This window comes from Poecilia formosa, unplaced genomic scaffold (assembly GCF_000485575.1).
Source record: "Poecilia formosa unplaced genomic scaffold, Poecilia_formosa-5.1.2 Scaffold812, whole genome shotgun sequence".
Taxonomy (NCBI): Eukaryota; Metazoa; Chordata; class Actinopteri; order Cyprinodontiformes; family Poeciliidae; genus Poecilia; species Poecilia formosa.
Window position 1 is genome coordinate 31,525 of NW_006800751.1, and position 7,774 is coordinate 39,298.

The 7,774-nt window shown below is 37.4% G+C and overlaps 1 protein-coding gene and 1 long non-coding RNA gene across 4 annotated transcripts in view; both read left to right on the forward strand.

Annotated features, from left to right (window-relative positions):
* Nucleotides 1–6,234, forward strand: part of LOC107834869 (uncharacterized) — a 6,796-nt gene extending 562 nt beyond the window's left edge. Inside the window, exons 2-3 of the long non-coding RNA XR_001660695.1 lie at nt 1,238–1,243; nt 6,224–6,234. This is a non-coding gene — a long non-coding RNA (uncharacterized LOC107834869). The remainder of the gene's footprint in view (nt 1–1,237; nt 1,244–6,223) is intronic.
* Nucleotides 1–7,774, forward strand: part of LOC103131685 (potassium voltage-gated channel subfamily C member 1-like) — a 123,522-nt gene that overhangs the window by 29,240 nt on the left and 86,508 nt on the right. The gene's annotated exons all lie outside the window — the stretch shown is intronic.

Sequence of the window (7,774 nt, forward strand, 5' to 3'; positions counted from 1 at the left end):
GGGGGGGGGGTTTACTGTTGTGTTCTGTGTTTTCTGTGTAGTTATTTTTGAGGTTTTCTGTGTTTAGCCTAGTCCTGTCTTCCCTGTTGATTGCTTCCCCAGGTGTGTCTCATTCCCACCTCAAACCCACTTCATGACAACTGTATTCTTTCAAAAATCTGCAGAGATTTGGCAAATTGCAATATTTTATGTTGATTTTTGGTACCTGAATTTAGAACTCTCCTGGGCAATTGGTCATTAGGTTAGTAATATTCCAATATGTAAAAGTCAATGAGAAATTTATACAGTATCCCAATTTTTTATTACGTAAATCAACATGTTTTTAGTGACACTGGAAAGAGTACATAGAAGGCCAGATGTCAATTGGTCCTCTCAGAAACGCCTTAGTTAGGTGTCAGTTCAATTAATTCAGGGCAGTAAATTTACATAGAATCAATTATTAAATGTAATCTCAATGTTATAAATGTTATAAACAGTTATCTAAGGTTGCTGAGACAATTGTATGAAGTTGTTTATTGCGCATCAAGATATCATCCTGTAAAAGCATGTGATAACAGAAAGCAAAATAAGAGCACCAGCAGAACCTGGCAGGAGGGCCTTAGTTCTGTCAGTCATTCTCATGTACATGCTGCTCACCCCCTCCCCATTGCTCTCTGCCAAGCTTCAACTGGTTCCTCACAAAGGAGTGAATCCTCAGGCTATTTAGCATGGCCATCAATGATGGCAGATAAACCGTTATCTTGTAATCATGAGTTGTTTCTTTGCCATTAGCACATTGAGCAGCGTGCATATTAGAAGACCACAGTTTCTTAGTGCTGTGATTAACAGCACTAAGACCCTGCTCCTGTCTCTGATTGGTTGTTTCTGACCTGGAGCGATATATTTGGCAGATGGGAGTCGGACAGCAGATAGGAACCACAGAAACTTAATTTTTTTCACAGATTATCTGTCTCATGTTATACTGTCAACTTTAACAAGCTGTTACCAGCTGTTACTGCTGTTGGCAGCAAATAAAAATCTTTATTGCCAACACCCATCACTATCTACAATTGAAACTCTTTTGAATAAATATGAGTTACAACATTTAATTTATCTTTGAGATCAATAAAGTATTTTTGAATTGAAAACATTCACTGATATTATTCATTTATTCTCTGTGACTAGATCTGGAAAGAACATGAAGTTCCCAGTCTCCCCTGCTCAATCTGTCTTGTTCAACCTTTTGTAGTGGTCAGAGGTCCCTGTGGTGCTGATTGAATGGCAGCCTCTACAGGGCAGCTGTGGCTACGATGTAGCTTAAAACCATCAGTGTGTGAATGTGTTTAAGTATAGGTGGATACTGATTGTAGTATAAAACTCTTTGGAGTACTTGGAATTAAGAACTACACAAAATGCAGGCTTTTTGTTTTAAAAACAAAGACATGTTTAACAACCATGAATACTTACTGTCCATCCATCCATTTTCTTCCGCTTCATCCGGGGTCAGGTCGTGGGGGCAGCAGCTTCAGAAGGGAAGCCCAGACTTCCCTCTCCCCAGCCACTTGTTCCAGCTCCTCCGGGGGAACCCCAAGGCGTTCCCAGGCCAGCTGAGAGACCGCTTTAACCAAATTCAAGCAAAACAATAGCTGTAGAAATAAAGGAACAAGTAGCTGAACATCTCCCAAAAGATGGTATTCTAAACATAACATGACAAAGTTTTCCTTTCTCAGCACCTCGACTTTTATAAAAGTTCACAAGCTGGACCTGAGTTCTCCCTGAACTCTACCAGCTACTTTAGCCTGAAATTTGAAATCAATTACTTTCTTAATTTTCAGTGGCCTCATCATTGTATGACATTTGACATGACATTTTTATATGACATTTTTACAGTTTTTTTTAATCAATGTGTCCGGAGGCCTGTCTGTGTCAGTGAAGCACATTTGAACAGAACTTTATGAAAGGTATTATTAGTAGTTTATGAATTGTAATGTTACTGTTAAGAGAATAAAATCATTAACTTCTGGCTCATTATATTCTCTTGTGCTCCCGGATTCAATGATTCCATGCGTGGAAACAAAAGCCACACAGAGATAACAGTCAACGCTCCACGTAATACATTTTCAGAGTTTATTATTCTAACATTTAAAAGTATAAAATCACATAGACAACACAGACACTTCAAACACAATAAAACAGACATTCATTTACCTGAGACACAAATAGAGAAGAAGAAAGAAAGAGAGAAAGACAAAGACGTCTTTGGAGAGTTGCAAGAGCAAATCTGATTTGTTACTCCTGTGTACAAACTTTTATAGTAAAGTCTTATTCTTCTCTTTAATTTATTCAAATAAGGCGTATCTTTGCTCATCCAACCAGGAACTGTCTCGGACCCTCTTAAAAGTTAGAAACTCCCTGCAATTTGTTTTCAAGATCAAACATCAGTTGTCACCTTTATCTAAACAAAGTGGAAGCAGAGCTTCTCCTCCACTGGCCTGAACTCATGCTGTTTTATGGCTTTTCACAGATCAGTGTGAAAGCTGGAACTTCTCCTGATTGTTTCCCACACAGACAAAGGGCAGTTCAAAAGATCTTAGCAAACAATCTGCTGTAACTACAGGTAACATAAAGGTCAATAGGGCAGAATAAGTTATTAATCTGAAAACTATAATTAGGCTATTTCAATCAAGACATGTTAACAACTAGGAGAGATTACACATTAGATTATGCATTTTACAGATATTCTATGTTGCATTCAGTTTTACACCAGCTGTTTAAATCTTATCAAGATGGTCAAAAGGTTAACCTCACACAAACAGCCACGACCCCCTGTGAATGCCTGCTCAGTCCACAGAGGTTAAGAACTGTGTTTTAAATTATAGAAAACTAAAACTAAACTATTTTAATTCAACTTATTGTTTTATATTTAATATAAACATCCTACAAATGAGATGCCCACTGAACCATGGAGGCAATTTAGAACCAAATTTTCTTATTTTAAAACGCTGTTAACTTTATATAATATTGTACATGTGGTTAAGTTTTAAAACTAGCATATTTGAAATTTATTTTCTTAACATTACCCCACTCTTTTGTTCTTATTTATGTATTTAAATGAAACACATAAACAAGATCATGTTGAGATTCTGTAATCTCAACAACATCTAATGTTTTGAATGTGGGAAAATACTAAAGTGGCATCAAAAAACAGGTTGTCCCACACTGAAGATTAGAAGACACTCCCTAGAGCAGTGTTTTCTCCCCACTCCAGCAAAACTGATTGAAATTATTACATCAAATTCTTGACATGCCTCCAATTGCTGCAGAAGTCTGTTAATCATCCAATCATTTCAGCCAGCTGTGCAGCAGCAGGTGCAGCTGTGTAGCAGTACAGGAATCGCTGTCCCTGAGGACCATGGTCCTATAAATGTTCTACATGTATATTCATTTATGGTTCTTGTGAAGACTCATTTTCCTCTAGAGAATATTGCACCAAGGTTGTCAGTTTTAAAAGCCACAGCGTTTGCTCTGCTTGTGCTAGCTTAGTATGACCTGCAAACACAGACTTCAGTCACGCTTTTAGAGGAATATGTTGAGCATGCCGTGAGAATGACATATCTTTGTGATCGAAGAATTGTGTGGTGTGTGTGTTTCCATCTGACACATGGTTGTCAGGTGCCTGACTCTGTATCAGTGCTGGAGCTTGATAAAGTTGATGTACAGTATGTGTCCTACAGTTGGCTTGTGTGGTAGTGTGCTGGTGAGGAAGAAAAAGCACTTGCAAAAAAAGAGATTTATTTTAATTGTCATTTTTTGTTTGGTCTTTTTAAGACTATCTTAATTATTTGATAAGACTGGGCTTACCAGGTTTTTTGGGGAAAAACCCTGAAAATATGTTGGGTTTTCTTCAGGCAAATTTTGAATATTTCTTTGAGAAAGAACCAAAGCATTGCCCTGTTAAGGTGCACAGACAGTATCTGCTGAGTGTGACAGCGTGTGGACAGGCAGGTGTATTAGTAATTTAGTCCAACGCATCTCCCCTCATTTTTATCTTTACAAGAAACAAAATAAAAAAGGCGGGTGAAGATATGCCATTATGCCACATACCATCTCAAAAATCTGAGCAATATTTTCATGATTTTAGGCAATCATGAAAATATTTACACATATTTATAAATATAAAATAATGAATAAAAAGGGAGACGTTTTTCAGTCAGAAATAAAACTGTGATATAGAATATGTATTTTTTGTTTTTATATATTTTTTTCTTTGCAACCATAGCTTAATTTTTGGCCATCTTTGTTTACTGCATTTGATGAGCTCTCCCTTAGTGGTGGAGCAGGTGCTGATACTTATTTCTAATTTTATCTGTTTGTGATGTTCTTGTTTTTGGTGTTATATTTAGATGGCTGTGCATAGATTTTTATAGTAGCATTCAAAAAGCTGCTGAGAAGAATAGTACAATGGTAATTTTTGTTGTCACTGCGGTTAAAGCAAACAAAGTAACTGAAACAAGTTTTTTTTTAAACTCAGCCCACCATCTAAAAAAGAAGCAACTGCAAACATCCTTTTTTCAGTGATTTTTGGCCAAAAGTGTCTCATACAATCATTACACCTGCAGGTTTACATCTTGGGCATTTAGGTAAAGACAAGGGTGTGTGTGTGTGTGTGTGTGTGTGTGTGTGTGTGTGTGTGTGCGCGCGTGTGGGGGTGGGGGGGGGGGGGTTCTGCATTACATTACAGCTAAGCACAAGCGAGTGGTGATGGTGAGCTGGGAGCTCAAACGTCTAAGACTGTCAAGTTCCAGAGGAGGCTGCGTGGTGCATGTCCAGGCCTGTCATTGGGGCCTAAAGGTCTTTATGGCCTTCTGCAGTGGCAGAAGGTTCATGTGAACCTGCAACCAGCTACATTACAATTTGTGCTATTTTAAAAGTAATTATATTGCTATGTTGAAGTAATGTAATTTATTAGATTTAATAAGTTTTCAGATATGTTTATAAATTTGACTGCATATATGTCTCAACTATTTTCAAATATGTAAACCTGTCAGTGACTTACAGCAGAACTCAACAATGATTTATATCTGTTCACTTTAGAAATTCTTCAAACACATTGAATTTTAGCTATTAGTCAAACAACTGTTATGACCTGACTTTGAAGTGAGGATCCCTGGAACCCTGATGATTTGAGGATGATAATTGGAATGAGTCAAAATCACACCTGACCAATTCAAGTGACTTGTTTCTCCACAAAGGAGATGTCTTGAAGTTGTCATTACAAAAAATACTTTTCTGTTTTACTTTAATCCATTTGTCCTTCTTTCCTTTCTTTCTCATTTTCCTCTCCATAGCATTGTATTAGACTCTATTATCTTGTGCTATTCTTGACATCCCAGAGGTAATGTAGTGGTCCTAAATGCCCCTGGAGGTTCATATGCTAAAAAGTGACATGAAAAAGATGGAAAAAAGGAAGAAGGTAAAATAAAAGAAGAAAGCAGCCAGACTGAGTTAAAGATATAACAGATTTGAATGTGTCTGTAGGCATTTATTTATAAATGATTAGATGAGTTTTAAAATGCATTTGGAACTAAAAAGGAAAATTATTTTATTAAATCTACGTTTCATCTCTTACCTGGGTCCATGGCGTCCTTCCTCACCGCACCCCAACACCACATCATGACACCATCAAATCTCTATGGAGTTTTGCTATAGATAATGTGATTGTGCAAAAATACTTATTTTTGTTGTTCACTCCATTTGTTCTATGGAGTGAACAACAAATCTCCATTTGTTCCTTGGAGATCTGTCAGGAGTCTTCCCATACATTATAAATGCTATTTATTACTTCTCCTTTTTGTTGTCTTCTGAGGTGATGTTTCATTATTTGTAACCCATAATCATAAAAAATTTAAGAAATAAAGGCTTGAAATATTAAACTGTATGTGTAATGAGTCTATATTTTATGTGAGTTTCTTTTTCAGATAGGAGTGACAGAAAATACTGAACTTTTTCGATCCATCCATTTTCTAATACCCTTGTCCCTTGGTGGGGTCGGGTGGGTTGCTGGTTCCTATATCCAGCTAACATTCTGGGCAAGAGGCAGGGTACACCCTGGAGAGGTCGCTAGTTTGTCGCAGGGCAACACAGAGACAAACAGGACAAACCATGCACACACACACTCACACCTAGGGAGAATTTAGAGAAACCAATTAACCTGACAGTCATGTTTTTGGACTGTGGGAGGAAGCCAGAGTACCCAGAGAGAACCCACACAAGCACAGGAAGAACATACAAACTCCATGCAGAAAGACACCAGGCCAGGAATTGAACCCAGAACCTTCTTGCTGCAAAGCAACAGTGCTACCAACTGCGCCACTGTGCAGCCCCTGAACTTTTTCATGATACTCAAACTTAGGTGACAGTCTAAGTCACCTAAGGTCACCTAAGTCACCTGGACTATCTGGTGACAGAATATGTCTGAAAAATCCTCTGCCAGAATTGTTTGTAGGATAAACTTAAGGAGGCAACAAAGGAGAAAGACTCTAATAAATAAATTGACCAGGAATTTGACAATTAAAACACAATTAAAAAAAAATAATAATAAGGATCTATATCTTTCATTATAAAAAATATGTAAAAATACATGGACCATAATGAAATTGTGTGACTTCCCTTACAAATATTCATTCACACAATACCATAACTATTGCATTAGATATAATCAGGGGTGAAAGTAGGGGAGTATGGTCAGGTACTCCGTACCCCTAAAAGATTTAGCAGGGGTACCAGTACCTGCAAGAGAGGGGAGCGGCTGTCAGCTGTAAAAAATCAATGGGTTCACTGTGCAGCCCTGAGTTCACCCACTAATAAGCCGTGACTGATTAGTTTTTCAAGAACAATCTAAAACACAACTTAATCAGTTTATAAATCGCTTCCCCCCCATATCATATTATTTCTGAACTGTTATTTGCTAGAGCAGGGGAGCAATACGTCGACAGCGGAAGGTTTTGAGTCGATCTCGGCATTAGGTGACAAACTGAACGCCGCCAGGACGCTGAGACCAGCACGTCCTCCTCTGACTGGCTTATCAAAACGTTCATAACTTTATTAAAGAACAACAACTAAAAAAAAGTCAACAAAACGTGTTCAAATTAATGACCCAACAAAAATAATAATCTCAGTAATTATTGTTTCAACAAGGTGTGGCGCAATTCTGCACATTTCGGTTTCATTATCAAAATAACTAGCAGAGCAGGAGTTTAAAATTAATTAATCAACCACTGCCGTGTTCATGAGAGCGCTTATTAATAATCACAAAATAAATATCAAGCCTGAAAACGTGATATTGTAATGGACTAAATGTTTTAAACGTAATCTGTGCTCGGCTCAAGGAGCGAGCAGTTGCCACAGCAACGGGTCTGCTTAAACGACATAGAGAGAGTAAAAAGGTGCGAGTGGTTTTGAGTTGATCACCTGTTCAGTTATTTTACCTTTGTTTACCTTTGCTGCGTCTGCGAGTATACCACGTCATTCACAACAAACATCAAACACGGTAAATATGTTTCATTAAGTATTTAACAAACAAATGGCTTTTACCGCGATAATTATGTGAAATTAAACTAATTTTAAAATAATAGTTTTATTGCTCTCTTTCATCTTACTTTGAGCTCAGAGTCTGAGACATTTTTCCTCTATGAAAACATTTTTTTGCTTCTTATTTAGTGGAAATATTGATGTTGATGATACTTTCTCCAAAATAATAACCTTTTTCAACCTTTTCCATGCCATGATGTTCAGA